We start from the raw sequence: 14,980 nt of genomic DNA, 5'->3' as shown, positions 1-14,980 counted from the left end.
TGGGTCCGTCTCCTCTATACCACCCACCTGGTAGTGTGGTGGATGGGACTACCAGCTCTCTGTAACCTAGAGGACAACCAGTGGGTCCGTCTCCTCTATACCACCTGGTAGTGTGGTGGATGGGACTACCAGCTCTCTGTAACCTAGAGGGCAACCAGTGGGTCCGTCTCCTCTATACCACCCACCTGGTAGTTTGGTGGATGGTGGACTACCAGCTCTCTGTAACCTAGAGGGATACCAGTAAGTCCATTTCCTCTACACCATGTTTCTTATAGGATGACAATATCTGTAGGATTTAACATTTCTTTGATGAAGTCTGTGTTCCTGCTCTTTAGGCCAAAGGCAGATGAGCTCAGAGCTTGTGTATCCAGGATGGGATAGTAAAAGCTTTGTGTTTCATTGTGTCTAGAGTTGTTTTCTTGTGGTCTTTCTCTCTCTATGTCTGCATTTCTCTCGCTCTCTATCTTTCTCTTTGCCTCTCTCTCTCTCTCTCTCTCTCTCTCTCCTTGCCTCTCTCTCTCCCTCCCTGCCTCTCTCTCTTTGCCTCTCTCTCTCCTTGCCTCTCTCTCTTTACCTCTCTCCCCCCCTGCCTCCCTCTCTCTCTCCTTGCCTCTTTCTCTTTGCCTCTCTCTCTATCTCCTTGCCTCTCTCTCTTTGCTTCTCTCTCTTTGCCTCTCTCTTTGCCTCTCTCTCTCTCTCTCCTTGCCTCTCTCTCTTTGCCTCTCTCTCTCTCCCCTTGCCTCTCTCTCTTTGCCTCTCTCTCTCCCTCCCTCCCTGCCTCTCTCTCTCTCTCTCTCTCTTTGCCTCTCTCTCTCCCTCCCTGCCTCCCTCTCTCTCTATATCTCTCTCTCCTTGCCTCTCCCTCCCTGCCTCCCTCTCTCTCTATATCTCTCTCTCCCTGCCTCTCTCTCTCTGCCTCTCTCTCTCTCTAACATCTGAACTGATAGCTACGTAGACCACCTATCAAGACTCTACACGAGAAGGACATTCTATTTCTACAAGCATCCTTCTGTGTGAGTCTTACAGACATCAGCATTTAGCATTTTCCCAGTGTTTGAACATAGGATTGAGATGGATCGCCTACTTTGAGTAACAAATAAATGTCTGTGTGGACTTTTGGTGTATTTTTCTGTTCTACTAGACAACGTGTGGCCTTGGGATGTCTCCTCTCACTGGCCAGCAACACATCCATTTATCTTCCAGCCAGAGAGAGTGAGATAGCACCCGTTATCAAACGTAGCCTACGCCTTCTGCAGAGTTGCTCCTCATTCCTACGGATTGTAAAAAAAGGCACTAGGCAACTTACAGATTCAACAGCCTACCGATTGTCGTGAGGGTGTTATATTCATAGATTGGGCTATAAGTGTCACACCCTGATCGGTTTCAAACAGTCTTTGTGCTTATCTACACCCCCCCCCCCCGCCCCGTCCAGGTGTCGCCCATCTTCCCCATTATCCCCTGTGTATTTATATCTGTTTTCTCTGTATGTCTGTTGCCAGTTCGTCCTGCTCTGACCTCTCAGTCTGCCCCTGCCGTCCTGTCCCTGCCTGACTCTGACCTGATTACGAACCTCTGCCTGTCCTCGACCTGCCCTTTGGCCCCGTGTAAACTACTGAGAACTGCACTATCCACTTCCTGTGTCTGGGTCATATCCTGAGTCGTGATAATGGCCTACATAACCTATATTAGGAATATATGCGCAAAAATGCATTTGGCAACAAACAACAAAAAAAAAACACACAGGCTATTACAAACAAACAGATGGTAGTGGACGATTCTCCATTGACTGTAGGGCTAAGCGAGGCCTAATCACATGACTGAAAGGCATAGACATCTTTCCATTCAAACTAAGGCATAGGGCAGGGCTATTCAACTGACGGTCCGCGGGACAGATCTGGCCCCTTTATTCATTTATACTGGCCTTTTGATCAATTCTGAACATTAATTTAAATAACTGCAACTAAAAATTATCCCCCCGCCCAAATCCAACGGACAAAATGACAAGCATTAGTGGGGTTGTTTATAGTGTCTATAGTGTCTATAGTGGGGCTGTCTATAGTGTCTATAGTGGGGTTGTCTATAGTGTCTATAGTGGGGTTGTCTATAGTGTCTATAGTGTCTATAGTGTCTATAGTGGGGTTGTCTATAGTGTCTATAGTGTATATAGTGTCTATAGTGTCTATAGTGTCTATAGTGTATATAGTGTCTATAGTGTCTATAGTTGGGTTGTCTATAGTGTCTGTAGTGTCTATAGTGTCTATAGTGTCTATAGTGGGGTTGTCTATAGTGTCTATAGTGGGGTTGTCTATAGTGTCTGTAGTGTCTATAGTGTCTATAGTGTCTATAGTGTCTATAGTGGGGTTGTCTATAGTGTCTATAGTGTCTAAATGTCTGTAGTGTCTATAGTGTCTATAGTGTCTATAGTGTCTATAGTGGGGTTGTCTATAGTGTCTATAGTGTCTATAGTGTCTATAGTGGGGTTGTCTATAGTGGGGTTGTCTATAGTGTCTATAGTGTCTATAGTGTCTATAGTGGGGTTGTCTATAGTGTCTATAGTGTCTATAGTGTCTATAGTGTCTATAGTGTCTATAGTGGGGTTGTCTATAGTGTCTATAGTGTCTATAGTGTCTATAGTGGGATTATCTATAGTGTCTATAGTGGGAATGTCTATAGTGTCTGTAGTGTCTGTAGTGTCTATAGTGTCTATAGTGGGGTTTTCTATAGTGTCTATAGTGTCTATAGTGTCTGTAGTGTCTGTAGTGTCTATAGTGTCTATAGTGTCTATAGTGTCTGTAGTGTCTATAGTGGGGTTGTCTATAGTGTCTATAGTGTCTGTAGTGTCTATAGTATAGTGGGGTTGTCTATAGTGTCTATAGTGTCTATAGTGTCTATAGTGGGGTTGTCTATAGTGTCTATAGTGTCTATAGTGGGGTTGTCTATAGTGTCTATAGTGGGGTTGTCTATAGTGTCTATACTGTCTATAGTGTCTATAGTGTCTATAGTGTCTACAGTGTCTATAGTGACTATAGTGGGGTTGTCTATAGTGTCTATAGTGTCTATAGTGTCTATAGTGGGGTTGTCTATAGTGTCTATACGGTCTATAGTGTCTATAGTGTCTATAGATGGGTTGTCTATAGTGTCTATAGTGGGGTTGTCTATAGTGTCTATAGTGTCTATAGTGTCTATAGTGTCTATAGTGGGGTTGTCTATAGTGTCTATAGTGTCTATAGTGTCTATAGATGGGTTGTCTATAGTGTCTATAGTGGGGTTGTCTATAGTGTCTATAGTGTCTATAGTGTCTATAGTGTCTATAGTGGGGTTGTCTATAGTGTCTATAGTGTCTATAATGGGGTTGTCTATAGTGTCTATAGTGGGGTTGTCTATAGTGTCTATAGTGTCTATAGTGTCTACAGTGTCTATAGTGTCTATAGTGGGGTTGTCTATAGTGTCTATAGTGTCTATAGTGTCTATAGTGTCTATAGATGGGTTGTCTATAGTGTCTATAGTGGGGTTGTCTATAGTGTCTATAGTGTCTATAGTGTCTATAGTGGGGTTGTCTATAGTGTCTATAGTGTCTATAGTGTCTATAGTGGGGTTGTCTATAGTGTCTATAGTGTCTATAGATGGGTTGTCTATAGTGTCTATAGTGGGGTTGTCTATAGTGTCTATAGTGTCTATAGTGTCTATAGTGTCTATAGTGGGGTTGTCTATAGTGTCTATAGTGTCTATAGTGTCTATAGTTGGGTTGTCTATAGTGTCTATAGTGTCTATAGTGTCTATAGTGGGGTTGTCTATAGTGACTATAGTGTCTATAGTGTCTATAGTGGGGTTGTCTATAGTGTCTATAGTGTCTATAGTGTCTATAGTGGGGTTGTCTATAGTGGGGTTGTCTATAGTGGGGTTGTCTATAGTGTCTATTGTGTCTATAGTGTCTATAGTGGGGTTGTCTATAGTGGGGTTGTCTATAGTGTCTATAGTGTCTATAGTGTCTATAGTGGGGTTGTCTATAGTGTCTATAGTGGGGTTGTCAATAGTGTCTATAGTGTCTATAGTGGGGTTATCTATAGTGTCTATAGTGGGAATGTCTATAGTGTCTGTAGTGTCTGTAGTGTCTATAGTGTCTATAGTGGGGTTTTCTATAGTGTCTATAGTGTCTATAGTGTCTGTAGTGTCTATAGTGTCTATAGTGTCTATAGTGTCTGTAGTGTCTATAGTGGGGTTGTCTATAGTGTCTATAGTGTCTATAGTGTCTATAGTGGGGTTGTCTATAGTGTCTATAGTGTCTGTAGTGTCTATAGTGTCTATAGTGTCTATAGTGGGGTTCTCTATAGTGTCTATAGTGTCTATAGTGTCTATAGTGTCTATAGTGGGGTTGTCTATAGTGGCTATAGTGTCTATAGTGGGTTTGTCTATAGTGTCTATAGTGGGGTTGTCTATAGTGTCTATAGTGGGGGTGTCTATAGTGTCTATACTGTCTATAGTGTCTATAGTGTCTATAGTGTATACAGTGTCTATAGTGACTATAGTGGGGTTGTCTATAGTGTCTATAGTGTCTATAGTGTCTATAGTGTCTATAGTTGGGTTGTCTATAGTGTCTATAGTGTCTATAGTGTCTATAGTGTCTATAGTGGGGTTGTCTATAGTGTCTATAGTGTCTATAGTGTCTATAGTGGGGTTGTCTATAGTGTCTATAGTGTCTATAGTGGGGTTTTCTATAGTGTCTATAGTGTCTATAGTGTCTATAGTGTCTATAGTGGGGTTGTCTATAGTGTCTATAGTGTCTATAGTGTCTATAGTGTCTATAGTGTCTATAGTGGGATTGTCTATAGTGTCTATAGTGTCTATAGTGGGGTTGTCTATAGTGTCTATAGTGTCTATAGTGGGGTTGTCTATAGTGTCTATAGTGTCTATAGTGGGGTTGTCTATAGTGCCTATAGTGTCTATAGTGTCTATAGAGTCTATAGTGTCTATGGTGTGGTAGTTTATAGTGTCTATAGTGTCTATAGTGTCTATAGTGGGGTTGTCTATAGTGTCTATAGTGTCTATAGTGTCTATAGTGGGGTTGTTTATAGTGTCTATAGTGTCTATAATGTCTATAGTGTCTATAGTGTCTATAGTGTAGTTGTCTATAGTGTCTATAGTGTCTATAGTGGGGTTGTCTATAGTGACTATAGTGTCTATAGTGTCTATAGTGGGGTTGTCTATAGTGTCTATAGTGTCTATAGTGTCTATAGTGGGGTTGTCTATAGTGGGGTTGTCTATAGTGGGGTTGTTTATAGTGTCTATTGTGTCTATAGTGTCTATAGTGGGGTTGTCTATAGTGGGGTTGTCTATAGTGTCTATAGTGTCTATAGTGGGGTTGTCTATAGTGTCTATAGTGGGGTTGTCAATAGTGTCTATAGTGTCTATAGTGGGGTTATCTATAGTGTCTATAGTGGGAATGTCTATAGTGTCTGTAGTGTCTGTAGTGTCTATAGTGTCTATAGTGGGGTTTTCTATAGTGTCTATAGTGTCTATAGTGTCTGTAGTGTCTATAGTGTCTATAGTGTCTATAGTGTCTGTAGTGTCTATAGTGGGGTTGTCTATAGTGTCTATAGTGTCTATAGTGTCTATAGTGGGGTTGTCTATAGTGTCTATAGTGTCTGTAGTGTCTATAGTGTCTATAGTGTCTATAGTGGGGTTCTCTATAGTGTCTATAGTGTCTATAGTGTCTATAGTGGGGTTGTCTATAGTGGCTATAGTGTCTATAGTGGGGTTGTCTATAGTGTCTATAGTGGGGTTGTCTATAGTGTCTATAGTGGGGTTGTCTATAGTGTCTATACTGTCTATAGTGTCTATAGTGTCTATAGTGTATACAGTGTCTATAGTGACTATAGTGGGGTTGTCTATAGTGTCTATAGTGTCTATAGTGTCTATAGTGTCTATAGTTGGGTTGTCTATAGTGTCTATAGTGTCTATAGTGTCTATAGTGTCTATAGTGGGGTTGTCTATAGTGTCTATAGTGTCTATAGTGGGGTTGTCTATAGTGTCTATAGTGGGGTTTTCTATAGTGTCTATAGTGTCTATAGTGTCTATAGTGTCTATAGTGGGGTTGTCTATAGTGTCTATAGTGTCTATAGTGTCTATAGTGTCTATAGTGGGATTGTCTATAGTGTCTATAGTGTCTATAGTGGGGTTGTCTATAGTGTCTATAGTGTCTATAGTGGGGTTGTCTATAGTGCCTATAGTGTCTATAGTGTCTATAGTGTCTATAGTGTCTATGGTGTGGTAGTTTATAGTGTCTATAGTGTCTGTAGTGTCTATAGTGGGGTTGTCTATAGTGTCTATAGTGTCTATAGTGTCTATAGTGGGGTTGTTTATAGTGTCTATAGTGTCTATAGTGTCTATAGTGGGGTTGTCTATAGTGTCTATAGTGTCTATAGTGGGGTTGTCTATAGTGGGGTTGTCTATAGTGGGGTTGTTTATAGTGTCTATTGTGTCTATAGTGTCTATAGTGGGGTTGTCTATAGTGGGGTTGTCTATAGTGTCTATAGTGTCTATAGTGGGGTTGTCTATAGTGTCTATAGTGGGGTTGTCAATAGTGTCTATAGTGTCTATAGTGGGGTTATCTATAGTGTCTATAGTGGGAATGTCTATAGTGTCTGTAGTGTCTGTAGTGTCTATAGTGTCTATAGTGGGGTTTTCTATAGTGTCTATAGTGTCTATAGTGTCTGTAGTGTCTATAGTGTCTATAGTGTCTATAGTGTCTGTAGTGTCTATAGTGGGGTTGTCTATAGTGTCTATAGTGTCTATAGTGGGGTTGTCTATAGTGTCTATAGTGTCTGTAGTGTCTATAGTGTCTATAGTGTCTATAGTGGGGTTCTCTATAGTGTCTATAGTGTCTATAGTGTCTATAGTGGGGTTGTCTATAGTGGCTATAGTGTCTATAGTGGGGTTGTCTATAGTGTCTATAGTGGGGTTGTCTATAGTGTCTATAGTGGGGTTGTCTATAGTGTCTATACTGTCTATAGTGTCTATAGTGTCTATAGTGTATACAGTGTCTATAGTGACTATAGTGGGGTTGTCTATAGTGTCTATAGTGTCTATAGTGTCTATAGTGTCTATAGTTGGGTTGTCTATAGTGTCTATAGTGTCTATAGTGTCTATAGTGGGGTTGTCTATAGTGTCTATAGTGTCTATAGTGGGGTTGTCTATAGTGTCTATAGTGGGGTTTTCTATAGTGTCTATAGTGTCTATAGTGTCTATAGTGTCTATAGTGGGGTTGTCTATAGTGTCTATAGTGTCTATAGTGTCTATAGTGTCTATAGTGGGATTGTCTATAGTGTCTATAGTGTCTATAGTGGGGTTGTCTATAGTGTCTATAGTGTCTATAGTGGGGTTGTCTATAGTGCCTATAGTGTCTATAGTGTCTATAGTGTCTATAGTGTCTATGGTGTGGTAGTTTATAGTGTCTATAGTGTCTGTAGTGTCTATAGTGGGGTTGTCTATAGTGTCTATAGTGTCTATAGTGTCTATAGTGGGGTTGTTTATAGTGTCTATAGTGTCTATAGTGTCTATAGTGTCTATAGTGTCTATAGTGTAGTTGTCTATAGCGTCTATAGTGTCTATAGTGTCTATAGCGTCTATAGTGTCTATAGTGGGGTTGTCTATAGTGTCTATAGTGGGGTTGTCTATAGTGTCTATAGTGTCTATAGTGTCTGTAGTGTCTATAGTGTCTATAGTGTCTATAGTGGGGTTGTCTATAGTGTCTATAGTGGGGTTGTCTATAGTGTCTATAGTGGGGTTGTCTATAGTGTCTATAGTGTCTGTAGTGTCTGTAGTGTCTATAGTGTCTATAGTGTCTATAGTGGGGTTGTCTATAGTGTCTATAGTGTCTATAGTGTCTATAGTGTCTATAGTGGGGTTGTCTATAGTGTCTATAGTGTCTATAGTGTCTATGGTGGGGTTGTCTATAGTGTCTATAGTGTCTATAGTGTCTATAGTGTCTGTAGTGTCTATAGTGTCTATAGTGTCTATAGTGTCTGTAGTGTCTATAGTGTCTATAGTGGGGTTGTCTATAGTGTCTATAGTGTCTATAGTGTCTATATTGTCTGTAGTGTCTATAGTGTCTATAGTGTCTATAGTGTCTATAGTGTCTGTAGTGTCTATAGTGGGGTTGTCTATAGTGTCTATAGTGTCAATAGTGTCTATAGTGTCTGTAGTGTCTATAGTGTCTATAGTGGGGTTGTCTATAGTGTCTATAGTGTCTGTAGTGTCTATAGTGTCTGTAGTGTCTATAGTGTCTATAGTGTCTATAGTGTCTATAGTGTCTATAGTGGGGTTTCTAGCTCCTATGGGGCATGTTGATAGTTTTTTCTTCCTATAAATTTGGCTAATTGGGTTGTCTATACTTTTATTAGTTTTTATCTACAAAATATTATTACCTCATTTCTGAAAGCTACGACTCTCAGGAACAAGACTCGTTAGAATGGAGGGTGACAACAAACCCACCTAATGACTGAGGGAAAAGAATTCAGTTTCCTTCAGACTGGAATTTGGCATTACCTGATTTGACATATCTTATTTATTGAGATGCTTAGTTTTCAGATGATTTAAAAAGCTTTTAATAGTTGTTGAAATAACTTTTCTTTTTTTTTTTAAATAGTGAGCCATCTATGTGCCTTTTCCTTTGCAATGATTCAAAAATCAATTTGGTTGCAACTCGACTCATGTTGGTTGAGCAGTTGAACTTCTGAATCTACAGTTGAAGTCGGAAGTTTACATACACTTAGGTTGGAGTCATTAAAACTCGTTTTTCAACCACTCCACAAATTTCTTGTTAACAAACTATAGTTTTGACAAGTCGGTTAGGACATCTACTTTGTGCATGACACAAATAATTTTTCCGACAATTGATTACAGACAGATTATTTCACTTATAATTCACTGTATCACAATTCCAGTGGGTCAGAAGTTTACACACACTAAGTTGACTGTGCGGTTAAACAGCTTGGAAAATTCCGGAAAATTATGTCATGGCTTTAGAAGCTTCTGATAGGCTAATTGACATAATTTGAGTCAATTGGAGGTGTACCTGTGGATGTATTTCAAAGCATACCTACAAAGTTAGTGCCTCTTTGCTTGACATCATGGGAAAATCTAAAGAAATCAGCCAAGACCTCAGAAAAAAAATTGGAGACCTCCACAAGTCTGGTTCATCCTTGGGAGCAATTTCGAAATGCCTGAAGGTACCACGTTCATCTGTACAAACAATAGTACGCAAGAATAAACACCATGGGACCACGCAGCCGTCATACCGCTCAGGAAGGAGACGCATTCTATCTCCTAGAGATGAACGTACTTTGGTGCGAAAAGTGCAAATTAATCCCAGAACAACAGCAAAGGACCTTGTGAAGATGCTGGAGTACACAGGTACAAAAGTATATCCACAGTAAAACGAGTCCTATATCGACATAACCTGAAAGGCCACTCAGCAAGGAAGAAGCCACTGCTCCAAAACCGCCATAAAAAAGCCAGACTACGGTTTGCAACTGGACATGGGGACAAAGATCGTACTTTTTGGAGAAATGTCCTCTGGTCTGATGAAACAAAACTATAACTGTTTGGCCATAATGACCATCGTTATGTTTGGAGGAAAAAGGCGGACGCTCGCAAGCCGAAGAACACCATCCCAACCCGTGAAGCACGGGGGTGGCAGCATCATGTTGTGGGGGTGCTTTGCTGCAGGAGGGACTGGTGCACTTCACAAAATAGATGGCATCATGAGGAAAGGAAAATGATGTGGATATATTGAAGCAACATCTCAAGACATCAGTCAGGAAGTTAAAGCTTGGTTGCAAATGGGTCTTCCAAATTAACAATGACCCCAAGCATACTTCCAAAGTTGTGGCAAAATGGCTTAAGGACAACAAAGTCAAGGTATTGGAGTGGTCATCACAAAGCCCTGACCTCAATCCTATAGAAAATGTGTGGGCAGAACTGAAAAAGCGTGTGCGAGCAAGGAGGCCTACAAACCTGACTCAGTTACACCAGCTCTGTCAGAAGGAATGGGCCAAAATTCACCCAACTTATTTAACTTGACCCAAATTAAACAATTTAAAGGCAATGCTACCAAATACTAATTGAGTGTATGTAAACTTCTGACCCACTGGGAATGTGATGAAAGAAATAAAAGCTGAAATAAATAATTCTCTCTACTATTATTCTGACATTTCACATTCTTAAAATAAAGTGGTGATCCTAACTGACCTAAGACAGGGCATTTTTACTAGGATTAAATGTCAGGAATTGTGAAAAACTGAGTTTAAATGTATTTGGCTAAGGTGTACGTAAACTCCCGACTTCAACTGTAGTTGTTTGGTTATTCATCAACTTATTTTTTTACTTATTTACCATCTCTTATGACCGAACATAGCTTTTGGACATCAGAACAGCGATTCTGAACCACGATCTGGCAGAATTATTTTTCTTTAACGAGTCTGACGAGCCCGACGTGAATGACATACTCCCGGGAACACATCCAGATCCCTGTCATTTGCGTGAAGAGGAAGGCGGAGAAAAAGGGGCGAGAATTCGTAGGCGATTGAATAAACTACCTTCCACAAACATGCAATCTTTGGAAAATAAAATTCATGACCTACGCGGAAGATTAAACTACCAACGGGACATTCAAAACTGTAACATCTTATGCTTCACTGAGTCGTGGCTGAACGACGACATTGTCAACATACAGCTGGCTGGTTATACTCTGTTTTGGAAGGATAGAACAGTGGCGTCTGATAAGACAAGGGGTGGTGGTCTATGTATTTTTGTAAATAACAGCTGGTGCACGATATCTAAGGAAGTCTCAAGGTTTTGCTCGCCTGACGAAGAGTATCTCATGATAAGCTGTAGACCAAGCTATCTAGCTAGAGAGTTTTTATCTGTATTTTTAGTAGCTGTTTACATACCACCACAGAGCGATGCTGGTACTAAGACAGCACTCAATGAGCTGTATTCCAACATAAGCAAACAGGAAAAACGCTCACCCTGTAGCACTCACATCGGCACTCACATCGGCACTCACATAGCCATGAAGTGCTTTGAGTGGCTGGTCATGGCTCACATCAACATCGTCATCCCAGAAACCCTCGACCCACTCCAATATGCATACCGCCCCAACAGATCCACAGATGACGCAATTCAATCGCACTCCACCCTGCCCTCTCCCAACTGGACAAAAGGAATACCTATGTGATATAATACCTATGCTATTCATTGACTACAGCTCAGCGTTCAACACCATAGTGCCCATGAAGCTCATCACTAAGCTAAGGACCCTGGGACTAAACACCTCCCTCTGCAACTGGATCCTGGACTTCCTGATGGCCTGCCCCCAGGTGGTGAGGGTAGGGAACAACACATCCGCCACACTGATCCTCAACACGGGAGCCTCTCAGGGGTGCGTGCTCAGTCCTCTCCTGTATCCTTGTTCACCCATGACTGCACGGCCAGGCACGACTCCAACACCATCATTAAGTTTGCCGATGACAACAGTGGTAGGCCTGATCACCGACAACAATGAGACAGCCTATAGAGAGGTCAGAGACCTGGCTGTGTGGTGCCAGGACAACAACCTCTCCCTCAATGTGATCAAGACAAAGGACATGATTGTGGACTACAGGAAAAAGAGGACCGAGCACGCCCCCATTCTCATCGACAGGGCTGTAGTGGAACAGGTTGAGAGCTTCAAGTTCCTTGGTGTCCACATCACCAACAAACGCACATGGTCCACAACGAAACCTATTCCCCCTTAGGAGACTGAAAAGATTTGGCAAGGGTCCTCAGATCCTCAAAAGGTTCTACAGTTTCTCCATCGAGAGCATCCTGACGGGTTGCGTCACTGCCTGGTATGGCAACTGCTCGACCTACGACCGCAAGGCACTACAGAGGGTAGTGCGTACGGCCCAGTACATCACTGGGGCAAAGCTTCCTGCCATCCAGGACCTCTATACCAGGCGGTGTGAGAGGAAGGCCCAAAAATTGTCAAAGACTCCAGCCACCTTAGTCATAGACTGTTCTCTCTACGACCGCATAGCAAGCGGTACCGGAGCGCCATTGACTCTGTACCGGTACCCCCCTGTATATAGCCTCCACATTGACTCGGTACCGGTACCCCCTGTATACAGCCTCCACATTGACTCGGTACCGGTACCCCCTGTATATAGCCTCCACATTGACTCTGTACCGCTACCCCCTGTATATAGCCTCCACATTGAATCTGCATTTCACTGTGAGGTCTACTACACCTGTTGTATTCAGCGTTTCACTGTAAGGTCTACTACACCTGTTGTATTCAGCATTTCACTGTGAGGTCTACACCTGTTGTATTCAGCATTTCACTGTGAGGTCTACTACACCTGTTGTATTCAGCATTTCACTGTGAGGTCTACTACACCTGTTGTATTCAGCATTTCACTGTGAGGTCTACTACACCTGTTGTATTCAGCATTTCACTGTGAGGTCTACTACACCTGTTGTATTCAGCATTTCACTGTAAGGTCTACTACACCTGTTGTATTCAGCATTTCACTGTGAGGTCTACTACACCTGTTGTATTCAGCATTTCATTGTAAGGTTCTACACCTGCTGTATTCAGCACGTGACTAATAAAATTTGATTTGACATTACCAATCCTAACAGATATACAGAGGGTGTCTGTACGGTTGTTCATCAACATTACCAACCCTAACTGATAGACATCTTTCTTTCCATTCATCAAAGGCGACCGGGGAGGACGGGCTCAAAGTAATGTCTGGAATTTAACCAATTAAATGGCATCCAGCACTTCTAACACATGGTTTCCATGGTTTCCATGTGTTAGACACCATTCCATTCACTCGGGTTCCAGCCAATTCAAAGGCATGGATATCATAGGTTATCAGTCCGAGGACAGGACTCAAATCATTTCGCAGCTGCAATAGAACGGTCGACCACATGACTGGTACTGTCTTGCAACATCCTACGGTCCAGCAGTGTCTGACATGCTAGAATTCAAATGGTGCTACAACATTTGTACATTTTAGTCATTTAGCAGACGCTCTTATCCAGAGTGACTTACAGTAGTGAATACATACATTTCATTTCATGCATTTTTTTTTTTTCGTTTTTTTTTTTGTACTGACCCCCCGTGGGAATCGAACCCACAACCCTGGCATTGCACACACCATGCTGGCGTTGCAAACAACATGCTCTACCAACTGAGCCACAGGGAAGGCCTACAAGTCTTGAATGTAGCAAAATGGATAATAAGCCAAAGGTCACACTACACACACACACACTACACACACACACACACACACACACACACTATACACACACACACTACACACACACACACACCACACACACACACACACACACACACACACACACACACACACACACACACACACACACACACACACACACACACACACACACACACACACTACACACACACTATACACACACACACTACACACACACTATACACACACACACTACACACACACACACTACACACACACACACCACACACACACTACACACACACTACACACACACACTACACACACACTACACACACACACACACTACACACACACGCAATTACGGATGATCATAACTGTCGCAATTTGAGTTGCAATATCCTCTACTCACACGCTCTCCTTCTCTCCCATTCGCACACACAAACACGCCGGTATCTGACGTTAACTTCAGGCGGTCACGACAATCGTCACGCCCACCCTCTAAACCAGACACAGCCTGGTCTGGGGGGGGGGACCTTCATACCCCCCCACCCCCCGGCTGAACCGCTAACCCGGGGGATAATAATTTCATCTCGACCCGGTCGGAGCTACCAAGTTAACATTTACACCAAATCAGCCATTTCCCCGTGCAAATCCGTGTCCTCACGGCTACAACCAGAGGCATCGGATGTCCGATCGGTCGGCCCATTGTAGCCGACGTTATTTACAACCCCACAGCTATAGCGTGATAGGAGAGGCGGCAAAGAGCCGCAATGAACATCCGCTATTTAATTGATAGGCTACGGGTATACTGTTACTTCAATCATGTTCCATATGGCCTAACGTCAAATCAAAGGCTATTCAAGTCACATCACAATCATATCTTGGCACATAACGGGAAATGATTTGCTCTTTACTGAGAGGAAGAGATTGCCACAAAATAACATAAATGTTACTCACTACATTTGCATTGCAACTATTTTTTTATTTTGTTTTTGATTCTTCAAAGTCAATATGCATCTATATTTCTCAGGTAGGGTAAATTAGGGCAGGCTACTATATCACAAATGTTATTATTTATCCGTTATCCATATAAAGACAATGAATGCTATGTCAGAAATACTTCTATATCACTATTCACATACCGTGTTGTGCAGTTTCCGTTATTTCAGATAGATAATATCTGGGGTTAAAATAGCTTTTCCCTCTCGTGTCCTTGTCGCTTGACAGTCTGCTTGCTAACCTGCTGGTTTGTTACTAGCGTTTGCGTCCCTTGGAGGTGAGGTAAAGAGTCGGGAGAGAAGGGGGGAGCAACGGAGGCAGGAGGGGGGGAAGAGAAAGGGGGGTGGTTGGTGATTATGGAAACGACACATAAAGGAAAGGAAAAAACAAGGATCTCTGTCCTCTAGTGGCAGGTCCAGGGAATTACATTTACAACTCGACGGTACATTTCCAGTGACTGCAACAGTGTGCGTGTAGCCTCGTAGAAGAATGGGGCGAAGGGGAGGAGAGAAGGCACACAGCATCATCGTGACGATTCTTTTAAACCCAGTGACCTTGAGAATAAATGATCAATCGAGAGACTCTTGATAGGGACGCCATGGATTACAGTCGACAGGATAGAATGGGACAGAATAGAATAGAATAGGATAGAATAGGGTTTAATAGAATAGGGTAGAATAGAATGGAATAGAATAGAATAGGATAGAATA

The 14,980-nt window shown here is 42.0% G+C and overlaps 1 protein-coding gene across 1 annotated transcript in view; it reads right to left on the bottom strand.

Annotated features, from left to right (window-relative positions):
• LOC106590745 (mitochondrial glutamate carrier 1) overlaps positions 1–14,587 on the bottom strand; it is a 91,157-nt gene extending 76,570 nt beyond the window's left edge. The window contains exon 1 of the mRNA XM_045688689.2: positions 14,414–14,587. The gene's annotated coding sequence lies outside the window, so the exon portion shown is untranslated. The remainder of the gene's footprint in view (positions 1–14,413) is intronic.
• Between the last annotated feature and the right edge of the window lie 393 nt (positions 14,588–14,980).

Source organism: Salmo salar, chromosome 10 (assembly GCF_965601325.2).
Source record: "Salmo salar chromosome 10, fSalSal1, whole genome shotgun sequence".
Classification (NCBI taxonomy): domain Eukaryota; kingdom Metazoa; phylum Chordata; class Actinopteri; order Salmoniformes; family Salmonidae; genus Salmo; species Salmo salar.
This window is presented reverse-complemented; position numbering and strand designations above follow the sequence as displayed.